The 27,920-nt window shown below is 36.3% G+C and overlaps 1 protein-coding gene across 5 annotated transcripts in view; it reads left to right on the plus strand.

The window, feature by feature from the left end:
* The window catches only part of NPAS3 (neuronal PAS domain protein 3), a 634,054-nt gene that overhangs the window by 547,669 nt on the left and 58,465 nt on the right, over positions 1-27,920 (plus strand). The window lies entirely within an intron of this gene.

A 27,920-nucleotide genomic window follows, 5' to 3' on the forward strand; every position in this document is an offset into this window, starting at 1 on the left:
CGATTCTGGTTTTAGGCAATCACCTCTGCAGACTTTATGCTGCAATAGCACAATGTATTTTCTAATTTAAGCTTCCTTTAATACATGTCATACAGGAAGCTTTAGTTAATCATATCGAAGACTCTGAACAACATTACAGGACTGTTATACTTTTTCTAAGCTGCATATTTTTTTGTGCGGTGGACTAAAAAGAATTCAGAAATATCATTAGATAGACATTGGATACAGTAAAAAGATGGATCTGAGCTAGTAGTATCTAGATTTTAAGACCAAACTCAAAAAGTTGTATCGGACTGAAAAATCAAAATCAGACTTCACACTGAAGTAGAGTTTGAAAATGTCAGATATGAAATATTTAAACTGTGGAACACAATCTTCAACTTTGGGCTATAAAACTTTAATTTTGTGAGTTGCTGTTTCTCCAATTGTTCGATATTTTTAATTCTACAAATCCATGTTTATTAGCTTTCAAGGTTTAAACAGTGTTACTGAGTCTATTGAAAGTAAGTGATACTGACTTCTGAGAAATATAGCTGCTATGATTTGTTTTCTATTTCTACGTTCAAGATAAAGGCAAAAGAAAGAACAAATAAAAGGAATTTATTAGCTCAGCTCTCTCTTTTAATACTTGTAAAATCACCTGAAGTGCTTTGCTATTTTTTCTTCTATACACAACAAAAACCAGATCAAATTCATCTGGAATGTGAGTTTTTTGAACAGTGGTAATTTTAGGGTACATAGAGAGAAACTTTAGCATCTTTGATTCTATATATTCATATTTTAACTACTATCAATTGTGTTGCCAAAATGAAATCTCCTTGCACTCTGTGATCTTCCCAAATATTCTGCAATAGCACTTCTGGGTCCAAAATCCCAGTCCTGTTGAAGTTAATAAGCCAAATCATGCTCCCATTATAAATGATGCAATTCTCCAACTTTTGTAATGAAGTTGTTTCAATATTGTGCATAATGTTATACGATTATAGTGGAGGTGAGCACTTTCTTTACCATCACGACCTCTTCTTGCTTATATATCCATGATAATATTTTCTTCTTTTCAGAATTTCCTTCTACAGTAAGAACACAGTTTGAAATACAACTGCTTTAGCCTTTCCTATGCAAAATACAACTATAAGCAATCCATTAGATAAATTCATTGCAACAAAATAGTCTGCCACATTAAATACTGTAGATAATTTAGCAAATTTTGTTGATCTTTTAGCTTTGGATTTTTAAACAATGAATACTGTTAGCTTTGGTAAATAACAACAGCTTTGTTTTGGCGGTAGCTGCTGCAGACTCCTAAATCCAAGTTATTTTATCTAACAGTGTTTTGATTAAATTTATTCCTCTCCATCTAACTTAATTTTTTTATTTAATGCCGTTTTCAAGCTATGAAGGAAAGTAAATTTACTGTAAATCTAGACTCTTTTTTGCTAGGAAAGAAATTCGGTATATGTTTGCTTTATAGCTTCCATTTTATATATCTATAACATATCCTTCTTTTGAACTGTGAGACTTCTTTTCTCAGAAACAAACTCAGAAGTTACGCTTACATCCACAATCTGCAGGCAGGTTGGTACCTTCACATAAGGAAAATATATTTTTTAAATCTTCTCTAATTTTGAAGAGGAAATTTCCCCTGCCAATATCTGCCTGTAACTGTTCTCCTATGTTAAATAATAGTTCTTACAATACACATTATGTGTGCTGCAAATAAAAGTCAGGTTTTGACTCCTTATGCTTATTAATTTTTTGTGTTTGACTGGCCAACAGTGATCACACGTATCGAAAAAGATTTTGCACACTTTATTGTTTGTGCTCTGAGCTGCATAATTTCAAATGTACATTATGTTTATTTTAAATTTTATGGAACCAGACATTGTTGAAAGAAGATGCCACCAGTTGGAAACAGTGGATAATGTTAGATCTTACTGATCATGGCATCTTTATGGGATAATTTGATGTCAGAATTAAGTCTTTAAAATTATTTCTTCTCTACGTATGTATATGTGTAGAAATCCCAAGCCTGAAGAATGCATGGGTGCAAGTGTTTCACATTCAGACATGTTGGCCAGGAAAAGGCTAATGAGTGAGCAGTATTGAGGGAGATAAAAGAGTCAACTAATCTAATTAAAGAATAATGGTGGATGCATTTGACTACCCAGAAATTTCACACCTTGACAAGATTTCAGTGAACACTTGTTGATACTTGAGACACTTGTGCTTCTTGGCACACAGAAGTGACAGGTCTGGTTTTTACCTTAATCTTTTATATTATAAAGGAGTGGGTTCAAAAGTAGCTATAGTTGAGCCTCTAATGTAATTATGTTCAATATCGTGGTGTAGGTAAAAGTATTCACATCACAAACTACCACTGCTAATACCAAGTGAGCTGGTGTATTTTGAATAAGGGAAAGAACTGAATATAGTCCATAGTGGGAAACTGTAATACGTAGATTCGTTAGCCAGTACTGGGAAACTCTAATCCATAAATTCGTCATGAAATTCATTTAAGTAATGACAACTGAATAGCATCATGTGTGAACTTACTAAGAGTAGTAATGAATCTCTAAATGGTGAAGTTCCTGAGTTTATTGTGAAACTCACATCTTTCAGAAAAACTATTAATCCATCACAGAAAAGACAATAGGAATATGTCAAGCACAGGCAGCTAAATGGAAAGTGGTAATTTGGAGAACTGAGGGCAAGACTGAAAAGTAATTTTGGTTACATGCAAAAAATATAACAAGAAAGTCTATTTATTGATAGATACAAATGAACAAATGAACTACTCACTTTATTGAAATTACATTTATCTTCTTTCCATTAGTCTAAACCACAAATGACACTGAGGTTTTACAATTGTTCAGTGGGATCAAAAAAACTGCAATAAAACCCTGAGATTTCAAAAAGGAAGATACCCTGACAAACTGATACATTCAGGAACAGCAGATCAGCAGGTCTAGGTGGTATATAACGCAAAACAAAATATGAAGGAAAAGTGAAATGGCCAAGCTGGTAACAAATATACAATGTCCCAGTAAAATGGCAACCAGAAAGCTGCAGGGTAGCAGTGATTACCTAGGAGAGAGACATTTTCCTGATCTATAAAAATGTTTTGGAAAACAGTACTAAAATTACCTTTAAAAATTATGTGGGTTTATATGTGCTGCTTCTATTAACACACACACACGACATAAAATAACAAGTCTGAAATGGCTTTAGACTTAAATCGCAAAAATGACTAGAGGTATAGGAATATTTCTTTCTGAGGAAAGATGTAAAAGACTAGAATTGTTTTCCTCACAGTACCCTAGGTATCTTTTTACAAGGAGACAAAAGCTTTCAGTAAAACTCATGCCGAAGATCAACGAAACAGATAAAATGAAGCACGTTTGTCGAGCGCCATGGATGTGTGAAACTCATTGCCACTAGCTGTTTCTGCAGTCAAGAGCAGAGCAAACTGTTTAAATACGTAGGCATTTATATACAGTGACAACATTCCCTTCTAATTTCAGTTAAACTATTTTTATAGGGGAGTATATTGTGCTTCAAGTCAATTTAGATACCAATTGGTGATTTAAGGAAGGTCTTCTACATGCACAACAGGGCATCTGGCACTTTTTCCAGAGACATTTGTTGTTATCTATAATCAGAAAGAGATTGTTGAACAAGCCAGTCCTCTCAAGTCCTTTAGTAACAAGGACTCTTCTAGTCTCCTTTATTTTTCATTAAATATAACATTTGTTGAGACCAACACAAGTCTCATTCAGTTTATGGTTGAACTTCCATAATACTGTATAACACTGCATGATATAGCTCATGAGCTTCTGCAAGCTGGTCATTTCACTTGTTACTTTTATGTCTTCCCTGAAGTACCTCCTCCTTGCTTTCTTCAGGCAAAAGGTAGTAAAACTTGGAAAATGATGGTTAGTAAATAAACATCATTAGACTCAGAATATGTTAGGCACTGAAAATGACTGGGGCCTGGAACAGAACCTAGAGGTTGTAACAGACATTCCTCACTTTTCTCCCATTTCTCAGCAGTGATGGTCACTGTTGGAAGCCCATCTAGTCTGGGATAACAGTCTCTATTGACCCTCAAACCATTGTGTCTGTTCTGTGTATCAGATCAGAATATGTTACCTATAGCAGAAGAAATACCTTGTACACAGCACCTATATCTCGTCCTGCGGTACATCTGCAAAGACATTGAGCTATGAATCAGTGTATTAAAGGGGCAGCATTCTTTTGCATTTGTTTATCTTAATATTGAGATATACATTGTCATTGCTAAATAAACAAACACAATGAAGTTACTATACTTATCTCCAAGTTTCAAGGCTATAATTTTTATTTGGGAGTTTCCCTGTGGGTTTGCAGTTTACAAAATCAGTGGTAAAAGGCTATAAAATCACAGCTGCATTCCGGACCAGAAATTAGTCTCAATATAAAGACTAGGAAAATCAAGTGTTGTTCGAGGAATACAGGTTGGGGAAGTGGGCAGCAGGGAGAGGGATTGAATCTGGAAGCAGCACAGTTAATTGCCTGTTCTAAGGATTGCTCACATACACTCCAGATAACGGGGAGAGGGTGAAGGGAGGAATTTAGAGTAGCTTAAAGTCATTAAGCCAGAAAGACTATCCGATTCCATCTCTGTAGCAGCATAAAGTACCTTATTCAGGTAAAGAAGGACTTTACTTACTGTAAATCTCACAAAGTTTATGCCATCCCAGATACAAACTTCACACTTACTTGTTTGCTCTGGGCAAGGTTGACAGTTTGGTTTTGTTTTTTCGGGGTTTTTTTTTTTGAGCAATAATAGTCTTTGTAAGATGGCTGCAGTGTCAGCATTTATCTTGAAACTCTTGGATATTAGTTTTGACTGCAGTCACCTTTCTGACAAGTGTTATTGCGACTGTGTTTTATATCCCTGTTCAGGATGATTTCTAATGATAATGCTCTGTCTACCTCACTGCTTCACACTAAATTATAGATGCCACTATGACAGGACAAACTATATCCAAGTGCTAAACTCTACTCCCTTTGTGTGATGTCAGTGCCTTCACTACTTTGTGCCTGGAATTAAAAACAGGATAGGAAGATATGCAAAACATTTCTGCTTAAAAATAATGTTCTGTCAGTTATTAAACAAGTGATATTTCATTTAATCAGCTCAAGGGGATTATTTTAAATGAAAAGGCAGAGAGTGTGATTTTATTAACACATTCCTGCCCTAGAGTCCTACTGTAATAATTCTTTACTTGACTAAATTAAAAAGTTATAATTCAGTCCATCCACAACAACGACTTATGGATGGTTAAATTTCATTAGTTTTTCTATTTTGAGTTGTGCATGGAATAAAGGGAAGGAAGGCATCATGTCTCCAGAAAATATATCCTGAAGTAAACACTACATTATGAGTACAAACAAATCAGACTTTTAGCGAAGGATGTTATATTATCCTGTTTCCACTTGTTAATCTGATACCTTCACCTTTAAAACCATGCTATTCGTGCTATCTCTGTGCATGTGTTTGCTGAAACAAAGGCTTTTATCAAGTAGCAATTTTTTTCAGCCTAGAAAATGTGAAGTAAGGCAAACTAAACCTACTACTCTTATCAACCTGAGAGTAACTACACTTGTTGTGTTGACTATTAATACAAAAAAGGCTCTGTAAACCATTTTTACTGATGTTTTTTAATTAGTTAGGCATTAGAAACACTACCGAAACTTAGCAGGAGGATATGCAAAAGCCATTTGAATACACACGTGTATACCTGCACTAGCATGCACATACATACATTCATAAAAATCTGTCTGTAGAAGCAGATAAATAACAAGAGTGTCACTAGCAACTCCATAATTAAGACTGTGCTGAGATTAGGAAGTGTACTAAAAATCTTGTTTTAGGTGGAATGAATAAATATTTCTGTGTATATGACAATATACATAAGACTTTTTTGCTCTTTCTTCTTATGCAGTTCTAAGGAAATAGGATCTATAGCTGTCCTTAAAATTTTGGAGGATGGTATTGAATATCAAACAAAGAACAGCCATTTTTAATAATATTTTGGGGTAAGAGCGTACACAGTTCTCAGAGTGGATCCTTGTAATTGTAATACTCTGTAGGTCCATTTTTTGAAATGAGAGCATAAATGTGTTCCACCTTGTATGTCTCAAGTTTAAGAAAACTGACTAAATTCTGGTCTTGTTTATGGATATAAATCTTAAGTAACTATACTGAAATCTTTGGTGACTGTGCTGATTTTGGCTGCGATATAATTCATTTTCTTGACAGTAGCTAGGATGGGGCTATGTTTTGGATTTGTGCTGAAAACAGTGTTGATAATACAGGGATGTTTTCATTACTGCTGAGCAGTGCTCACACAGAGTCAAGGCCTTTTCTGCTCCTCACCCCACCCCACCAGTGAGTAGGCTGAGGGTGCACAAGAAGTTGGGAGGGGACAGAGCTGGGACAGCTGACCCCATCTGACTAAAGGGATATTCCATACCGTATGACGTCATGCTCAGCATATAAAGCTGGGGGAAGGAAGGGGGGATGTTTGGAGCGATGGCGTTTGTCTTCCCAATAACCGTTATGTGTGATGCAGCCCGGCTTTCCTGGGGATGGCTGAACATCTGCCTGCTGATGGGAAGTAGTGAATGAATTCCTTGTTTTGCTTTGCTTGCATGCGTGGCTTTTGCTTTCCCTATTACAATGTCTTTAACTCAGCCCATGAGTTTTCGCACTTTTACTCTTTTGATTCTCTCCTCCACTCCACTGGGAGGGAGGGAGCAAGTGGCTGCATGGGGGTTAGTTGCCGGCTGGGGTTAAACCACGACAGTGATATTCTGCATTTGCTCCCATGAAAACTGAGAGTAGAATTTCATCCCATTGCTATAAAAAGAAACTGAATATTACTCCTGGGAAGGTTAAAAACATTCTATCTGATATCACTTCAGATTGAAAACTGTATAATAAATAAGAAAACAAGTGATAGATCAGGCAACTGAAAGCAAAGAGTAGGTAGCTAAATATTATAAATAGATGGATAGACCAAGTTATTTTTTTATAAATTACATCTCAGAGGATTACTTCATTTATCTTTTGAGAGAGACTTCCTCATTACAAGAGGTATTTCACTAAAAAATTAATTGTTTATTAAGAATTAATTAAATAGGTTAGCATGGGACTATCTGATCAGGGAATATCAGTCTCAGTACTTTGAACTTGCAGGTGCTGCAGTGGTTGTAGTTAAGACGTTATATTGGAGCTTTCCTTCATTGCAAAGGGTTGTGTCAAGAAAATCTTTAATATAAAAATAAAAAGCAGTTCATGCATAAAGCATGACGCCCTGAAGCATATTAGATCTGTTTATCTCTCTGTTTAAAACGAACGGTACCTGGTATAGTTTACATAACAAGGCAGGGATCAGTTTGATAAAGCGTTTATATCACCTGGGGAACACGCTGGCTCATTTCCTCAACACCTTTCCGCATGACTCGTTCACCAGCAAGTATAATAGCAAACAAAGTTTTAATAGGTCAAGAGCAGAGGACCTGCTCGTGTTAAAGTAAAAGGCATTTCAGTTTGCTCTTTGACAAATAGCTGATATTTCAAGCCCCGGTCTCTGGAGCTGATCATTGAATGATAATTATTGATCAAATCTTTTATGGACAAATCCTTAACTGTGTGTGATCATTTACAGCCTTAAAGATGTTTTTTTAAAAAAGACAAGTTAAAGCTTAGTGCTTATGCAGTGTATGTAAAATGTGTAAATTATCCAGAAGGAACCAAAAAAAGGACCAAGATGGACTCTTGCCCCTCAGATGCAGTGGCAAAGCTCTAGTGACCTCATTAGAAACAGGATTTCACCTCAGAACATTAACATTTTTGGCAAATACTGCAGTATAAATCTGTGAGTTAACATTTGAAAACACTTTTTTAAACAAATGAATTTCAATTTAGTTTGCAATTAAAATCTGTTGTTAGACTAACAGATTTTTTTTGTCACTCTTCCATTTTGTTTAATGTAATCCAGGATATGAGTCACATTTGCTTGTTGTTTCTATATGTGAAGCAAATACTGTAGCTGCTGTTTCTGTCATAGCACATCTGCTCTGCTGAAAACTGCAAAATGATAGATAAACACATGGACAGGAAAAGAAATAGATGAATAACATTTTGTAATTCTTTTTTCAGTGAACAGTAATCATCACCAAATGTCTTTGCAGTTCAAAGGCTATTTTTGTTAAGCGGACATACATGGAGCTTCCATGCAAGCTATTGTAACTTTTTGGTATTTTTATTTTAAGTACTGAAAAATATGTTTTCCCTCAACTGGCACTTCAGGACTGCATAGTAAAAGCAATATTGTGTTCATCAGCTGTCCCATAACAAAGGGAAAAATTGTTCAGTGAAGAGAAGAATTATTATACTTTGCCTTTTCTGGAAAGTTCAACAGTGGAATACATCTTCCTTAGAGCATAATTAATAACAATTTGTGATGCTTTTATGCACAGATACAATTCAGAGTATCTGTTCACTATATGTAATGTAACAAAAATAAGCTGATATCACTTACAGGATATGTATCTAGCATCCCAGTGGACATAAATCAGTAATTGAGCCATAGATAAATAGATTAGATGTGGCAATAGGAACGGAAAAGAAGCTCAGAAGAAAATCCACAAAAATAATTTTGCAAAGCTTGTCTTATGGTTTCATCAGAAACTAAGCAAAATAATCTGACAAGGGCAGAAATCAAGTCATCTAACAAATTCTTATACTTTACTTTTATCAGACAATGTAATACAGCACATGACACTAAAAATAATAATGTGTTGTCTAAGGACAGGATGGTAATACTATGCCTTTTTTTCGGAAGTATCCAACCCCAACAGCCTTTATGGTAGCTTCTTCGTATGCTTGGTGCTCTTCTAATCGCACAGGACCATGCATCATTCATTCATTCCTTCCTTCCCCCAAACTGTGCTTCCCTTCCAGTCACAAAGAAACCAGGAGAGCTGCTTAAATGGCACAAATTATGTCCACACCTCTTTATGTTGCTGTGCAGTTGTCAGATGGAAACTCTTGGGAATACGTGCCTCATGCACGCTTAGGGAGCTGTGCGTTTGGGCAGCTCTCGGCTCTAGCAGACCTGAGGAATCTGCATGTAGATTGTGGTTAGCAGGATGCTTTTTCTACAGACTTTTCTTGTGTGAGCTCCTTCGAAGAGCGTATGTGACTGCTGACTTCCAGTGGCTGGCCTGCAGATGGCATCAGTCCTGGTACTACTGCCCCTGGCAGAGATTCTCTGATGGCTCAGGTGTGAGGCAATATGTGGCTCTCAAGAAGAAAGACCTGAGTATGTCCTCTACGCAATCCTTTACTAATCCATGGAGATGCATGGGATTGTCACTGGGACAGGGAAATTACACAAACAGGCTAAATTTTGGCTGAAAATGGCCAAGTAGAATTGTGCACTATGCATTCAGCAATTATGTGATACAAAACATGGGGGTGGAGGGTAAATCATCAAATTACTTTGTTTCCCTTGCTGCTCATGTCACCTGCCCCTCTCTGCCTCCATGCTTCAGGAGTATACAATATATTCCTCAAACACCTGCCCTGTCGCCGTGCTGCCTGTCTTTAGGGTTTCTGCCCTGGTTTTGGCTTTTGTTGCTTTCTGGTGCTATCCTGGTATGACATAAATTTTGTTGTGCTTGATCCAAAGATCCAACTTTGGCATTATGGAAGCTTTATGAAAAAAGCCCATCATCATTCTTACAGTTCAACATAAACATAAAGAGTTGTATAATGATGTATGTCTTTAAAGCAACTTTTTAAGAGAGGCTGGCTTACTAGAATTACATTATTATGAATCTATTTCTATGCATTAGGTAAGGGGACAATGGCAAAAAATGTAATGTGTGCCTGAAGTCATAATTCCTAAGTTCTTTTTAATGTCCTAAATAAGTGACCTAATTTTCAAAAATGGTGAGAACCAATTCACCTCTCACGTGATTCCATGACAGCTTCCAAGTCTAATTTTAAAGCTGACTTGCAGGATCAGGTCCTGCTATTGTCAAGTGAGGTGAATTAAGGAAGCTGTGTATTCCTCTGAACTGCTCAGCTGTGAACTGTCAGAGTCAAATAAAACTGAGCAAGGCAGAATAGGATCCTTGTATGGGAAAAAAAAAAAAAAAAAGAAAACCATGCCAGTGAAATTTAGATCAGCAGAATACAGTTTGCCATATTAGAATTCAGTCACAGATCAGCTCCAGAAATACTGCTCTAGCAAAGAAAAAAAGCCACATGCTGTTCATAAGAATAAGTGGTTAGGGCTTCACTTATACACTTCCCCTGAAAGAAATGGTCTTCTAATTAAACAATTGTTCACAGAAATCATATCCCAAGAACTGAAGGAAAAGAAATGGAAAACTCATTATTGTTCCTTTTTATATTTTAGTACTATGAACTGAAATACAGTTTATCACAAAACTGGATTCTTCTTCAGTTCAGCCTGCTGTTCATAGTAAAAGAAAATTACACATTAACATGAAATTACGAATCCAGTTTAAAATCTTCTGATGTCAAGAGGCCCCTCGTACTCTTCAGAAGAGCCTTGTTAAATATCTAGCTCCCTCTTCAGCCCCTTCCTTTACTTACAGACCTGATTATGGTACCTGTGGTTGTGTCACTTTACAGCTCAGATGATTCTTATGTGCTATAATTCTAACTTTCTTGAACACAAAACTAATTCATTACCTATAAAAGCAAATAAAGCATAAAGCAAATCAAAACTTGGAGCATGTCTTATTTATCTGTGCAGTTATCTGTACTGGATTCCCAGTTTACTCAGCAGCTCTATTCTACAGGAATCCTGCTTGCTTTTACTCTTCTCCTTTTCCTTTAATGACTACATTGTGTGGGCTGAATTTATTGGTGATTTTCCTGAAAGGAAGATAGAGAATACATACCAAATGTTTGTCTGTCTTTGCATGAAGCTGTGCTGAGGTTATTCATTGGAAGCCTGTGTTTTCGGTCTTCCTGATACTATGGTTTTCTACTCCGAACTGTAGACAAGCAGCTGTTCTTTCTCCTCGGAATATTTTAGTGGTGTTTAATTGCTTGCTACTGTAAATAGTTGTTGTGTTGACAAACTGTTGCATTTCGTTTTCACTTTTGTCAAACCAGAATTGCATTCAGGCACCCGCATGTTGTAGTATGTTGAATCCCAACTCTGGATCCATGCACAGACTTCAGGAAGGAGTACTTTTATTTTGTAGGTTGTTCTGAGTCAGGACATAAAATGATAGTACTTCCCAGACTGTAGGGTTTGATATGTGGCTTGACCTAAAAGATTCAAAACGGAAGATGAAAGCATGTTCCATTTCTAAAGCTCTCTTGTATTAGCAGTCCATCACAACTCTTCTTTAACTTAGCACATGACTCTGCTACTCATTAAAGTCAGACCATGTAGGCAAGGTTAGGCCTCACAATCTCACATCGTGCTGCAGCTTCTCTTTGGCTGCTCACATTTGAAGCCTGGTACAGGGAGCTGAAAACAAGTAGAAGCATTACCTAGAAATGTGAATAGTGCCAGTACTTGCAGCAGGAGCCAGGGAGCACTGACATGGCTAAAGCTCCTTAGTCTTCCTTGATATATACATGCCTTAGCATATCTTACTTCCCAAGTCACTTGCACAGGTGCGGATGGGGCTGTGCAGCCATTTTGACATTGTGGTATACAAGCACAGACAAAGACGATCATTGTATTCAGGCCGAGTTCTGCTGTTCGTCTTAGTGTTGTGGCATTTATGCCATATACTCTAACTTGTGAAATCTCTTTTGGGAGACTCCCACAAGCAATGTAGTCCAAAGGTGTTTGCTGTATCTGCTTGATATTTGTGTAGACATCAGTATGCTCATCATGGAAGGTCCTATACAAATTAATCAGCAATATTACTAATGTCAGTTTTTATGAACACACATCTCTATGTTGTATAAATACCAGCTGATCCATTTGCATGAGTCACTTATCTTCTAACAAGGAAACTTTATGGTTCATGATTTTGCATCAAAAGTTAATCATTATCTCATGGCTCCGTTAGCGTTCGATAAAATGGACCTTCCTGGAGAACATTCAGTAGCATAGATGGATGTGACACTTAAGGCACTCAAAGTATTGCTAACAAAGGAAAAACAAATGAGCATTGCTCTACATGTTCAGCATTACCTTTAGGAGGTCTATAGAGATTTTGGTCTCTGTTTGCCCTAATCTTATGTTAGTGACTGTCATATTACATTAGCAAATTTAATCTTTGTTAATATGATAGAAAGTTGCTAATATGACGAGACTCATTATATTAACAACTTTTGCATCATGTTAGCAAAAGCAAAATTTGCTAACAGAATGCAAAAATTACCAATATGATGAGGTAATCATTATCGTTCTAACACCTGATTATATTAAGCAGCTACTAACATTTTTTTATATGAAATCACTATTTGCACTGTACTTGGATTTTCTAGGAGAATTTGGAATGCCTAAATAGGAAAATACAAGTATTTTTTAACGAAAGCTTTTTAGAGATACAGGTTTTCTTTTGTATCGCAATATAGGTATCACTGAAATTAAATTTCTTGACATAGGAAACATTTTTTCCATAGAACAGTTTATAATGAGCTATGTCATGGTGAAGCTGGTAAGAGAGTATAAAGAAAATGTGGATCACTGTTGGCCTTATACCATCTTTTGGCTTTGAAATTTTCACATTACAAGTCTTATTTTGCTGTATATAAGAACTTACTTTAGCAATATTTCATTAAAACATGTTCATTTCACTGTTATGACTTTATTTTTTTGTAGCAAGACACCCATGTATTGTAGTATATATTTACATGTGAGATTTATGGTCTTCCCTGATTACCTTGTAACTGTCCATTAAAAATGTACCAGGATAAGATTAAAATTATGATAATAATATTTTTAACATACAAAATATCATCTGACAACAAAAGTCTTTGATTGCAGTATATAACATGACACATCTCTGTTACAATTTATTTGAAAACACTGATTATTAGTATTCTCTATGAAGCCTTCATTCCTATACAAGCTATGTAATAACAATCTTTTAGCTTTAAAGGTTAGCTGTAAAGATTGAGGAAATGGACTTCAGCATAGAATCTTCATGAACAATCCTGTAATGCTTTGCAAGCTGCTTTCTGCCTTGTTAACTAATAGAGTGGGGAAAGCATAGAGAACATTTTGAATATATGATGTGTGTGCAGCAAAGCCAGACATCTTAGGCCAGCTGGAGGATGGATCTTCTCAGTTATGAAGAGATGTTGCACTTAAGTTTAAGTCCATTACAAGGACCTGTAATGACTTCAGCTGAAGGTACTTGAATTTTTCAATACTCAAAGAAGAGAACTACTGGCAAGAGGTTCACCAAGAGGTTTAGAATTTACTTCTATCTTCATACAAATCAGCTTTAAGTAAAAAGATTTTCTTTCCTTCTTTTTATATTTAGGGAATTCTTTGGAGGGGTATTTGTTTTATCCATATAGACTGTATGAATTCCAGTGTCCTGAAGGAAGATGTTGCTGGTTTTAAATTCAAGAGAATTAAATGCAAGAGAAAAAGTGCATCAGAATGTTTGAATTCAAAGCCAGCAAATGAAGGAGAGAGAAGGTCAAGGAGTTATGTGTTCCTTCTGGAGAGACTCAAATTTTTTTTCTGTGCTACTGATTACTCAGAAATCACTGGAGTATTTTAAACCTGGTGGTGGGTGAGTAAACAAGAGAAGCATCTCCTGTCACAGATCTTTATATGGAAGAGGAAATTCCTAGGAACACAGGAATTCGTGTAATAGATGAGTGAACATATCTAGACCCCTAGCTTGTCTTTTAGAGTAGCTGCTACCAAATATTTCTAAACTACATGTAAAATCTAGAAAATGGTAGCTGTACCATATAAGTTGAAGCATGACAATTGATATCTCATTTAAATTTTATTATACATACTGTAGCATGGTTATTCTTGTTGGCCTCATAGATACATATTCTTGTAGTCCTTCTTTTGAAGTTCTTTTCTATATATTGTGAATTGTGTAGATTACATGTCATGAAGGAAAAATTATTTTTTTATCATTTTGTCTTTATCAGCTCAAAATGTGTTTCCGTTCAATTTATTGGAAATCTCCTTGTTCTTATATTATCTTCTATGTATCATTCATTATTTTGTGTACCTTTTGTCACATCGCTTCTTATTTATCTGCTCTTAAAGCTAAATATTTATAATCTCATTAGTCTCTCTTCAGATGTCCTTCTACTAGAGTTATTCTGTTTTCATTATTCTCTTTTTTAATAGCAGATGACCAGAGCTGAGCACAATATTCAGTGTAAAGCTTGGACTATAAATTTACCTAATGGCATTGTAATATTTTCTTTATTAATTTTAGATTCATTTTTATTGTGTTTTAACATCTCATTTAACTTTTTAGTCATAACGGTATCCATACAGAGCAGATGTTTTCACTGAGATATTTCCATTTCTTTTTATTGCCTAGTTATAGTTATTTAAAACTCCTCAATATACAGGAGTAGTTTCTTCAAAAAGCGTGCTACATCTTGCACTTGTTAGCATGAAATTTCATCTATTGCTCTGTTGTTCAATGGTCTGCTCTGATTGCTATTTAGGTCCCTCTCATGTTCCTCCTGATCTTCTTTTGATGTAAATAGCTGCGTTTTTAAGCCTTTCTGCGCTGACACTCACTTTTCAAGTAAAACACATAGCAGATGGGAATCTGCAGATGCTTTCCACTGATTTGCTTAGTTTAAGTACACATTTAACATGAGCAGGTAAAATGTTGAAACTGTCCCTTAAGAAGAGAGACTAATAACCCAGATAGGCCAAAACCAGATTCCTATGTCTTACTCTTTCCCTCTTTCTCCCAGTACTACATCTGAGGTAGATCACAGATAACTTCCATGGAGAGGGAAGTTGTCTTTTATTTGTTCATAAGGATATGGTATCCTGGAAATTATAATGTGAATGGAAGTGTCTTAAATACCAGACAATAGAATAAAATAAAATGCTGCAAAAATAGATAAAAACTAGAAGAGAAGAAAAAATGTAAGCTGCTGGAAATTGGTATCAGAGAAGGAAAGCAGCATTCTTGCAAACCATGGACCCAAATACAATTCCTGGGTTTAGGGACAGAGTGAAAAATGTCAGTGTAAAACTATTTTATATACTTCTGTAAACACAAAAGAATATGTAACGATGGATATATTTATGTATGAACATTAAGTCAAAGGTCAGAACCAGCTCTGCTTAAGATCTACCAGTAGTATGGTATGTTTCATTCTAATTCCGTTTAGTATAAACCTGTATTTTTAATTGTCTTGGCACTCTAGTAAAGCAACTAACCTTGTTAAAATACCTAATACTTTTATCTATTGAAAGGAATGTGTATGAATATGCTTTTCAAATTTCGAATTGAAATCATCTGCAGTGGTACTCTTCAAGGACAGAAGGGTTAGCTGGCACACAGGTGGGAGAAGAGTTGCTCATTAGGGGAGGTTTGTTATATGGTAACGTATAATTAAGGTAATGGCCGCAGCTTGTGTGACAGCAAACACTCAGGCAGTTGTTTGATTGCTGTCTGGGTCAGGAGATCAGCTCTTTCTACAAGATGTATCCGCATTAGTGTGTTAGTGAACAGGTTAGGAAGCAAATTACAGCAGCCTTTCTTAGGCATATTACTGCCGAGGCTCGTTGTTTTGGGTTTTTTACTGTACATCAGCAGTAATATGGCTTCTGAAGACTTCATGTGACAGGTTAGGCATTTTATCCTTTGAGTAAACAGTAATCATGGTGTGAAGAGAGTGGGGCATTGGAGAATTTTTCCCATTCTTTGAGAATTCCATTCTTCCTTTTTAGTTTGCTCCAAGGGCTCTTTGGGGATACATATATTAAGCCCTTTAAATAGTTCATAATAAATCTTTGTCTCAGGCTGATTCTGACAGTTTTTTAAAGAGTCTTTTAAGAAAGAATCCTCAATCATTTGTTAATCCATGGGGTGATCTTCAGACTTGGAGGAAAAAGAAACAGTGGAAGCTCCAGGGTTGTGAAAATACAATGTGAAAAAAAAAAAAAATTTAACTCAGGAAATACTGTACCGTGGAAATTTCACCAATCATACCATGTTCTACCTATGGATAAATGATCATTCTCCAGGTTACTCAGTTTGCAAACTGGTGATAGAAAAATGGGCTAACAAAAAAAAAAGGAAGAGCAATTAAGCAATTATTACTGATCATCTTATTCTTATTAGCTTGGTTTTGGCTTTATTTTGCTTAAAGCTTGAATTGAAGGGACATTATGGGAAAAAGAAGTCATCGTTCCCGTTGTTAAAATAAATTAAATAAATAGAAGTAGCATTCCTTCAGTTAAGTGTTTACAATTCAAGCCTTGTGATAAGTCTGCCAAAATACCTGCACTGTGGACTGATTTTTAAAACGCTGTTTCCTGTGTAATATGACAGATCCTGATTGTGTCTGTCAAAAACTTTCTTAACTCCACAGTGCAAAAAAAATAAATAAAGGGGAAAAATGTAGTAAAAGTAAGATGTCTGGTTCATTTGACATTTGTTTTCACCGAATAATTTGAGTGAGTTGTTTCCTAAGAATAATGCATGGCTGCAGCCCACTGGAACTACTGTTAAGTATTTGTTTGCAGCAGCCTCAAGTCTGTTGGTTTTGGAGATAGCTATTCTCAACTCTCTTTGAATTTCAGTGGCATAGTGCTTGTCAGTATTTTAGTCTTTTTTTGTAAATTGCGTAAGCACAGAAATCTATAAATGCTAACTTATCTGTATAAGAACCTTCTTAGTGTATCTTAGGAATGCTGTTGCCCTATTTTAATTAAATGTGCTACACTAAGGAGAAAATACTGTAACATGAACAGGGAAGGGGTACTAATAAGGGATGAAGCTATGGAGAAACCTGGATAGTTGGAGTTCTTACCAACTGAGCGGTACATCCCAATGACATCAGCTACTTGCCATGCTGACTGTGCTAGTCAGTGGCAGTCGGTTTCGCAGCCCGCCTGGTTCTGCCTAGCGTGGACTGAATCATGGAGTTTCTGTATGACAGATGAGAGGGAACTGTTGCATGGTGAATCTTGTGATGGTGAAATCTTAATAGCATTCTGAAATAGATTTGGATGCACAGTGCTGAGGACATAAGTATTTTCATGTTTAAGTAATACTTCTATTCACAGGATATTTTTCAGTGTTACTTGTTTGAGGCAAGCAATGGGAAAGCCTATGTTGCTTATTTTTTCCCATTATTATTTTTATTTAAAAATAACAGTGTTAGTTATCCTGGTTTTTGACATAGATTTGACATTAGATAGTAGATTCTGTCTGAGCATATGAAATTATGTTTTCTGGCATATTGTTGTTTGATGGTCTTCCTAACTATGAAGCCATGCAGCTGTAGAAAGTAGTTCCTAAGGTACATTAGACCAGGACTTTCTACACATCCTGCAAAATCTGCAGCATCTCCCTTTATCCCCCATAGAATCTGCACGTTGCCTGACGCTTTTCAGTGTCAAGGAGTTAGCACCATACCTGTTGTCACTGTCCAGTAATGAAGTTATCTGTGAGCCAAACATTAAATCCTATGGGGAAAAATGTCGTTCTCACCAATTATATTAATTTTCCCTTGACAACATGTGGCTTTTAACTCTCACTCTTTTTTTTTATTATTAAGCCATTCTAAATTAGCTTAAAAGTTGTTTTATAAAGAAATGATTTCTTGCCTTCCATACTTCAAAATATTTATAAAGCGCCAGTTTGCATTTGACACACCAACACACATACAGATAAGGTTCAAACATGGAAAAGGGAATAATGTGGTAAAGCCCAAATGACTGTAACCCAAAGAACAGAATGGAAAACTGTTTGCAGTTTTAAGTAGCTGTTCACCGTTAGTGAAGATTAACCCAGATACTTCCATGTTTGAAAAAAAATAAGACGTCAAATGATGCCACAGTCTTACCAGGCTTTTTTGCTGTTTCCAGTGTGTGAACAGAAAGTGGTAGGTCAGATGATCCTCTGTGTTTATTGCTGCTAAACCAATAAGTGTTCACCATTAGTAATGATCAGTCTGTCTTTGCACATGTATGCTCACTTGGTTTAAACATATGCACAGTAGCTACGTACTTTTCTAGAAAGGTTATTCAGTAAGGTTACACAATTTGTGCAAAGTGATTTTTTTGGCAGGATTCTATACACATGGATATAGCAATCCAGTAGATACTAGCAACCAGTTACTGCCCCTTGGTTAGGCTGCATGGAAGATTCATGTATATAAAATAGTGTATTAAAGTAAACTTACAAAAGCAAAGAGCAATCATTGCAAATGTAATTTGTTCTTCCTCTTTGGGATTCTAATTTTAAAAGCATTAAAGAAGACAGCTGCTCATGCTGTGATATGCGCTAAACAGCCTGAAGGATGGAAAAAAATATATTTGTAGCTCATAATAACTATTGACCTTTCTGATATACAATGTTCTCTGTGTTAGCTATTCTGTTCTATCAACAGTGAAGATTGAACACGACTTTTTAATAGAAAACATGGGGTTTCAAGCTGCTTTCACAAAGGTGTTTATGTATTGTTATTTTGTATTGTAGTACAAAGACTAAGTCCTGATGCCCTTTGTCTGACATCATGTTTGTCATAAAAAAGCCCCACTGTTACTGACTGTTTTATATGAGGAATTGGCTCATAACCATTTTATAGTCGTGATAAAAGCATTGCTCCACTAGATCCAGAACACAGGTATTGAAAATAGAATCCCCCAAATATCCCAGCAGCGCAAAAGGTATTTTCTGAAGAAATAGATTCCTCAAGTGGCTATGTTTACAGGGGTATTCCACTAAGATTTATAACACTCATTTTTTGCATTCATACAGTTTGTTCCTTGGCATACGCAGGCTGCTGCATAATAGCTTTTGCTGGATGTCATGTGCTCTCAAAGACTATCTTTATGATACTCTGTTTCTTCTCTTGAACTTTCCTACTGCTTAGTTGCTGAATACAGAAACATCCGCTAGCAGCAGCTTGACTTTGACACTTGTCTATGTTTCCCCCGAGTGGGATCATCCAAACATCAACTGAGCAGCATGAGGTAACTCAGCTGCTTTTCTTTCCCTCAGGGAAAAGCTTCACCAAAAAGCACCTCCCATTTGGCATATGAAAATCTGGAAAGTAACCTCTTTATTGTGCTTTTTAAGCCCAAGCAGGCTGGCGATGTTAGGCAACATCAGAAGGGACTTTTTAATGTTTGTTGGGGGGGATTTTTATGCCATGTGCTGGGAAGGAACTTTAGTGGGCCATTATTGGCAGCTCTGAACCACAGTTATTTTCACAGCTATGCTCTGGAGTGTCAGTTAATGATTCACAAGTTACTAGGCAAGAGCAGAAAACTAGGAACAGAGAAAAAATACCCTCCATTGATCCTTCTAGGGCATGAAAGAGGGGGAACAGCATCAGCATTTAATGGCAGTTTTGTGCTGAAACAAAATGCTCAAGATTGTTTCTAAGAAGTTGCTCAGTAAGGATAACAATCATTTAAGTTGTGGAAACCAGCCACATCTCAAAGGAGATTTAGCATCTAATCCTGTATTCCACACAGGCCCATAAACCTCTCAGGGAATTCAGTGAAGTTTTTACTCTCAAAACTAGTCAAGGTCCTTTTTTGCCTTTGCAGTTTCTTCATTTCAGTTTCTTTTCTCCGTATTCATTCCCTAACAGCGGATAGATGTGCTATTACTTACAATCCTGTTCTCTCCTAACATCAGAACCTTTCCTAGCCGCTGGATGTGTTCGGTTTCAAACTTGATTAGAATTGCTGCAACGCAAGTAAATGGCAAGCAAACGATACCACTGTGCTAATTTTCTTTGGGACTGTCACCAAACTTGGAAAATTTATGAGTGTTGCTGACCTCACAGGAAACCAAGCAGACAGGCCAGGTCAGATTATTTATTCTGTTGCTTAAAACGAAAGTAGAAGCAAGTTTGAGCTTCATACGCTGTATGGTTTATATACCACTCACTCACTAGACCATAACAGCTCTTCGAGAGTTGTTCTGGTCTATTGGATGAATGTGGATATATTTGTGAGTGTTTAGATAATGGATTGAAGCCCAGTAGACTGTAACATTTCCAAAGGCTTTTCAGAGTTAAATTTTCCTACCATGATTAATTCTGTTAATAGCAAATCTTTATTATGTAGTTTTCAAACAGGCAAAAAAGCACTATCACTGACCTACCAAAGCTGGTTGTAAAATCTGTCTTTCAACGTTATAGGAGTAAAAAACATCTTATTCGTAGCTTCATCCTAGCAACACTTTATTTATAACTGTATCCTGGCACGTAAATAATTCTACATTTTACCAGATACATAAAGAATCCTGTGGGATAAAGTTTACTTGGGAAGTAAATTGCGTATGTTGGGAATTAATAGCCTGATAAGATATGTTTCTAGACTAGAATAAGAAATAAAAGGAGATGCAGAAGCAGAAGAAGAAAGGAAGCTTTGAGAGGCATTAAATAAAGTAATACTTCTTAGTCCAATGAAGAGTAGTTCAGATTACTTTGGTTCCACAAGGATAATGGAACATTCAAAAACTTCTCTGTATAATAACGGGGAAAGTCTATCAATGAGTTTGTACTTTAGTTTGTCCTGCATAACTGCAACCAGTACGTGGGCCTAGTTCGGACTGAAAAACAAACAGGGTAAGCTCATTGTTTGTAACACTACAGGATAGCTTTTCAAAACACGGCTTATTTCTCTGTAGATGCAGTCTTTTGTGTGCCCAAAATATAGTATTGTCCTGGCTGGGGCTGGGATAGAGTTAATTTTCTTCTTATTAGCTAGAATAGCGCTGTGTTTTGGATTTAGTATGAGGCTATGTTGGGGGATTTGGTATAAGAAGAATGTTGATAACATACTAATGTTTACAGTTGTTGCTAAGACATCAAGGACTTTTTCAACTTCCTAAGTTTTGCTAGTGTGCAGATGCACAAGAAGCTGGGAGGGAGCATGGCCGAACAAACAGACCCACAGTTTCTGGTTTAGGATTTGAGTTTAGGTTTAGGATTTAGGCCCAAATTGGCCAATGGAATATTCTGTATCATGCAACATCAGTGTATAGATAAGGGTTGGCCAGAAATCTGGCTCTTTCACTCTCTTCTATAATTGTGGTTCCAGGATTTTGCTGTTTCAGGATTGCTAGCCAGGGACGGGCCAGGCATTGATCAGCAAGTGGTGAAAAATTACACTGTGCGTCACTCATTGGTACATATTATTATCATTTTTATTATTTTTTTTATCATTATTACTTTTAATTTTATTTTATTTCAATTATTGAATTGTTCTTATCTCAACCATGAATATTCTTCCCTTTCCCCCTTTAATTCTCTTCCCTATTCCCTGGGGTCGGGGAGGGTGAGTGAGCAGCTGCATGGTGTTTGGTTGCCAGCTGGGTTAAACCATGATGAGTATGCAAGTAGTAGAGTTTGCACTTGCAAAACCTGCAAATTGAGCATTAACAATCACAGACAAATAAAGTTTGCACATTGAAGTGGTGGTGTTTGTGTACGTGTGGTAGTTATGTGAAACTGTAACTTATTTCACCATTAATTGCATGCACAGTTTTGCTTATCCATTGGTAAAACAGCCTTAAGCTCCTTCAGAGAATTCTGGTTTACTTTTGGCTGTGATTGATATTAAGTCCACTGTCTTTTGGGGAATAAAACAAGCACATTTCAAAGGCTGGTGTAACCGCATACACCAGACTGAATGTTGGCATGTGAAGCCAAAGCCCTAAGCAACAGGCCACACAGGATCCTAGAAATGATAAAATTATAATCAGGAACTTGATCCATGTCTTTTTATAGTATTCCTACTTAATTAAATGGTACCAGGTTCTAGTGGCCTAAGTTTCCCAAAGACAGGAAAGTTGTGCTACTCGAGACACATCTGACATCCATCAGCCACTCCAGAAAGACTTGGGTCTTCTGGAAGTCCTATGTGAAACTGCCATTCCTGTACACGTCTCAGACTCTGGGGCAGCTCACAAGAACACTGTAGGCCTGTGTGTGGGTAACTGAATTAAGCCTTCAGTCACTTAGAATTCATCCCTGAAATGAAGAAACTGTTCTTAATGCATTTCTAATAGTTTGTCCCATTAATTTTTGTATAGTTAAGTGTTGGGATGTTCACTACTTCCCATGGAGGAAGTTTTCAACAAATCAAAAAGTCAGGATTAATGGTGCCAATTAAAAATATTAACTCCACTGTGTTGTGGCCAAACAGTTCAAATCAACAGATTCCTGTATAATATCCAAGATCTTGTAAATCCACAGTGTATAAGGCAGATCAGATATTAAACATGTTCTCCCACTTTTTTGTCTGTTGTATCTGAATTCACTGCTACTTCACTGACTTGACTTTTGCCTGAACACACATACTTTTATCACATTAAAAAGATGTGCTGTATAGATCTGAGTTAGTCACTTGTTCTCTCAGTTTCAAACATCTATGCTTAACACTCTGCACCATCACATGTGGACCATAGCCTAGTAAGTACAGATTTTGATTATAAAAATAATTATATCTCTATATGTAAAAAATATGTATGAAAAAATATGAAATAAATACATATATAAGTCTTCGATGTCAAATTAGTTGTAAAAAATTAAAGATTTTATATAATGACAACCTAACTGACACAATCTGAGATGCCAGCCCATCTCATCGACTGTTGCATCCGGCAAAATTTGGAGGGATAAGAAAGAGACAGAAAAAAAAAAAAGAAAAAAAAAAACAACACAAACAAACAAACATTAAAAAAACCCCAGCTTTTAACAGAAGTCTGATAGGGTTTAAAGTTTTTATGCCTTTCAGTTACTAATAGGCTTATAGGTCATGAAAAGTGAATTGTCTTCATCTTGGAAGTAGAATGACAAGAAGGAACAGTTTATTATCTTGTCTGAAATCATTACCTAGCAATAAATTCTTTAGAGGAAGTCATCCTTCTTTTCACTTCTTTTGGTAGAGCTGCCCTTAGCCTTCCCCTTTTCAGTGAGGCCTTGGCCAGAACCCAGCATTATTACTCCCATGTAAAGGAAAGAAGGGAACTAAGTCACCAAAAGCCTAGGGTTCAATTCTTAACCTCTTCAGCTTTTCAGTAAATAGCAAAACAACAGAAATTTTAAAAGTCTTACCAATTAGATACAAGTACTATGGAGTTCAGATCCAAATCTGGTTATTCAGGAATTCAAGTTCCTGTTTATAACTGGGACACCTTAAAGAAGAAATATTATTCCTGCAGCTCCTTTTAGAGATAGTATTGCCTTGGAAGTATGAAGTAGCCTCTACTTTGCCATCCACAATGTTAACTAAATAGTCCTTGATTTTGCAAGATGCTGAGCATACCAGCGAGACCAAGAGAACACCTTGCCTACAGTGCCTAAGAAGTGGTTCATCATAATCTTCAGCACCTTCCTAGACCAAGCTTTAGCTTCCAGTACTTGCCCATGTTCAGCCTGCAATCACACCTAACCCACTTCACTTAAAACGATGCATTTGCACAAGTGCTAAGCATAGTTTCATAGTAACTTGCACTTATTGGAAATAAATTGTCTTAGCTTGAAGCTTTTGAATTGTATTTGCTGGGCTAGAATAGTTAGAAATAGTTAGAAAAATCTTATATTTTAGCTTCTAAAATGATCGAATGTGATCTGTAAACTCCTAAGAGAAAATGACTTTGGCAAGTGTGCTTTTTTAAGAGTAGCTTTTCTGATTAAAAACACACTTTAAGAGGCAATAATATGAGAAAAAACAGGACAGTTAACTACTAAAGGTTAAATTTTCCTAGAAAGTCTTTTAATGCCTGGTTACAGACAATAAATCACACGGAAGAAAGAAGCATTTACAAAGATGCATCTAGTCCAACTGAAAAATATAGATTTATTTTACCTAATTATTCATCTGAACAAATGATTCTCAGTTGCCTATGCAATGGACTTTAAGAAAATGTGGCAAGAGGTTTGCAAGTGTAGAAGATAACATGAGAAGAGAACTCCCTTTTTCTTACTATTTTGTTTGTTCTCTTATTTTGTTTCTTTTCTAAAAGCCGTATAGTTGGCGTTTGAGAATGTCTCTTAAAAGCTGAGTAGACACCTGTTTTCATGGAAGAGAAATGAAAGCCAAGTGAAAACTTCCTGAAATGCTACCAAAGCCAGAACTTCCTGTATTTTAAACCACGACCTTTTTTCCCTCCAATCGCCTCAAATTCCTTGTTGGCGTTTGCTATTCCCTCTGTAGCTTCTGGTCCTCCTAAGAATGAGAAGCCTATCTTTTATCTGTTTGGCATGCGAAAATGCATTTTTCTCCTCTCAATTATTTTTAATGCTTGGGAGGAAAAAAACTCAGAAGTTGGTGAATATTTATTCAGGCTGCTTTGGCAGCATTTCATTATTTAAGACATAAATCAAATTTGGAACTTCTTTTTTCCTGGAGGACAAACTGTTTCTCTGAATTTGAATGTACTTGTGCATCAGTCGTAGGGATGGTACTTGTGCTACTGCTGTGTAATAGCAATAATTTGTATTGTTTTACATTGTTTTGCTCTATAGCATTAAGGTAGTCAGGCTGCACACAGATGCAGAGTACATCACTGTCCATGGATCAGAGCCATGGACCTCAGTCCTCCGGTTACATGCACGTTTATCAGTACACACTCCACTAGCATCAGCAGAACTCTGCCAGCAGGTAAAGTTAAACAGTGTGTGACTGGTTTGTGGGGTCTGGGCCCAAGATGATTCCCAAGACAAAGCCCGTTGAAGGATCAGAGCTCCAAGGCTTGTTCACAAGGAAATGCTTAGGAGGGGAGTAAATAAATAATTTTTTGAATTGGCTACTAGTTTGTACTGTCGCCCTATTTGGCTCCGTGGCTCTTAGTTAACGTTTTAACATTTATGACCCTTTCATATGGTATAGTGGGTTGCAGCTTCATGCACTTTGAAACGGACAGTGCGTTCCTTGTGTTCAGAAATCTCGTCCTGCATTAGCAGCTTTAGGAGTGGAAAGAGGTTTATTCCTTTAGTAGTATCTGCCAAAGATGTTTAAGGACACACAAAGGCAAGTGCTTTCCCAACAGAGTACACAGTTATCTGTTTTGCAAAGACAATCCAGAGTTACTTTTTATACTTCTGAGCCTGACAGTGTATAGCGCTTTCATTCACACGCAGGGAGCATTGACTTTTATCATACTATTAGCATTCTAAACTCACAGTTTCAGAGGTTTATAACTCAACAGTAGGTTTAGACTCAGTAAATTCAGCCCAGGAGCACTATTTTTCAGTGTAAAAGACATCTTTAGTTACTACAGTATCAAGTAAAGTGGCCTTTGCTTATTTCAGGCTTTCTTAAAGGTCTTAGATTACAAATTTTTTTTAAAAAAAAAAAAGAAACTCTTGAAAAAATGAATTGCTACAGAGTTTCATTCTGATGTTCCTGAGATTGCTACCTTCCTTTGACATAATTGGAAAAAAATTGCAAAGGCTGAGTGATAGGCGCTTAAAATCAACTCCTGAGAACTCATAATGGACCATATTCCATATATTCCTGTGTGAATCTCACTGACATCGGTGGATGCATTCTGTACACATCCTATTTTTAAAATCCTGCATGCATAATCACTGTTAGCATTGTTACAGTATCTACCATGGGTGGGTGCAACTCTGAATGCAGATTTGTTCTATCAGCCATAATGGTTGTCTCCTGAGAGTTATTGCTGTTCTGGACTCTTAGGTAACTAATCCCATCTCACACACACACTTTCAGATACTTTTTGTCAAAGAAAATCAAACACTTCAGAATACATATTTATATGACACACTGTTCCAGTCTGTTGGATAAATTATATGCATTTTACAACATTCACTTACAGAGACATATAGGTTTATATATATTATAGTAACAGCAAAATAATGTTAAGCTTATGGTAGAAGGTGCCATGAGCCCAGAAAATGTCAATGCCAAGTACACTGTACTAGATGCCAGATGTTTTCCTTTCTTTCATAAAACTGTGTATGAAAGAGAAATTTTAATTTCATCTGCTTGGGAATGGTATGTATGTATTACAGCCTGATTTTTTTGAGTGTGAGATATTGTGTGTTTAATTAACATTACTTCTGTGTGTTTAGGTAATTACCATTAGAACACATGAGGACATATTGTACTTATTGCCTGTGCTAGAGCATAATGTGCCGGACTACACTTGTTAAGCTGATTTTAGCATTTCTTCACACAGCAGGAAGCACCCATGCTGTGGTTTCTTAATGTACTCTTTAACTACTGCACTGTAGAGTACTGTACAATAAAAATAATAATTAATTATGATCCTCATCTTATCAGTACTGCTACTATCCCAGTGACTCTGGTTGCTGTTTCAGGGTTCCACTATCCAGTACCCTGAAACGCACATCTTTCCTTTCAGAGTTTATTTCTTAGATGATATTGCTGAACAGAGCTGAATTTTTTGAGGACAGGTTTGTTGCATGGATTGTGATGGCTTCGCATTTGTTCAGGTCTCCAAGGACCGCACCAATAAATGTGAAAGAGACAACGGCAGAATGGCATACTTTCCTATTTCCACCAGGATGAAAAAAAAAATACTCTAAATTAAGTCTAACCTTAAATGTATAATCTGTCCTTGGGAGAAAAAAAAAAAAAAGGATATAGCATCTTCAAGCTCTTGGCATCCCTTACGAGAAAAAATTGGTTCTAAGGGTCTCTGATCTTGTGTTTTAGTAAAATAGAACTGCACGGCTGACTGACAGTTCTGATCTAAAGCATTTACGTTTAAGTTTTGATCTCTCTGCTTTTGATTAAAACTAATGAGCTCATTTAATTCAAAATGGGAATCTCTGATAAGAGAAATAAGGTTGATGTGATTGGATTAGAGGGGCAAATTAAACTCTTAGAGCAGAAGTTTGTGCTTATATAGTGTATTAAAAAGCTGTTGGCGTATTATGGCGTGTTAGATGATGAGAAAAATTTCATAGTAATTCATATTTAATCAGAAGAAATGAAAGTACTAAATATAACATGGCTCTGCTTTTCCCTCGAGTGATAAAGAGCTGTACATTTAAAATGACATCGAATTCATGCTCTCTAGAACAAAAAAAATCTTAAGAGAGACACTAAAGGAAGGGGCACTGTTATCAGATATTTCATCACAATAGAGCTGAAATGTCACAAACACAAGACAACGTGACCACATTAAATCAAGGACAATTCGATATAATCCTTAGCTCACAAACAAGTTTTTGTGTTTCTGTTGACTGCATAACAAAGTCTTTTTGAATACTTCCTACTAGTAGTTTGGTCAGTTCTCCAACACAATAGCAGAATAATTTCAAAATAACTTTTTTATTGTTAATGTGTTAATTACTTATTGAAAGTGAAACTTAGTTAATCTCCAATAATGCTTGCTTGTTGTAAGCTACTCCTGAATTTTCCCATGAACAATATTTTGGGAAGAGGTTGGTTATCAGGGCTAAAACCAGCAATAATAAAGGTTGTATAAAGAATATCTCAGTGCTGACTAGGGTAGTACCCACTGGTTTATCATGGTTTATACTAAGAGTATTTCTTTATCATTTTAAGTGGTTGCAGTGGAGAGAGAGAGAAGCACAGGTGAGAGCTATAGTTTCAAGCAGGAAATATCTCTTAAATTGGACTACAAAGACATTTCTTGAGTGACTAATTAGTCACCAATAATTAACAACGATGATGATGATGATGACAATAATAATA

The sequence above is a fragment of the Tauraco erythrolophus genome, chromosome 6 (genome assembly GCF_009769465.1).
Source record: "Tauraco erythrolophus isolate bTauEry1 chromosome 6, bTauEry1.pri, whole genome shotgun sequence".
Lineage (NCBI taxonomy): Eukaryota > Metazoa > Chordata > Aves > Musophagiformes > Musophagidae > Tauraco > Tauraco erythrolophus.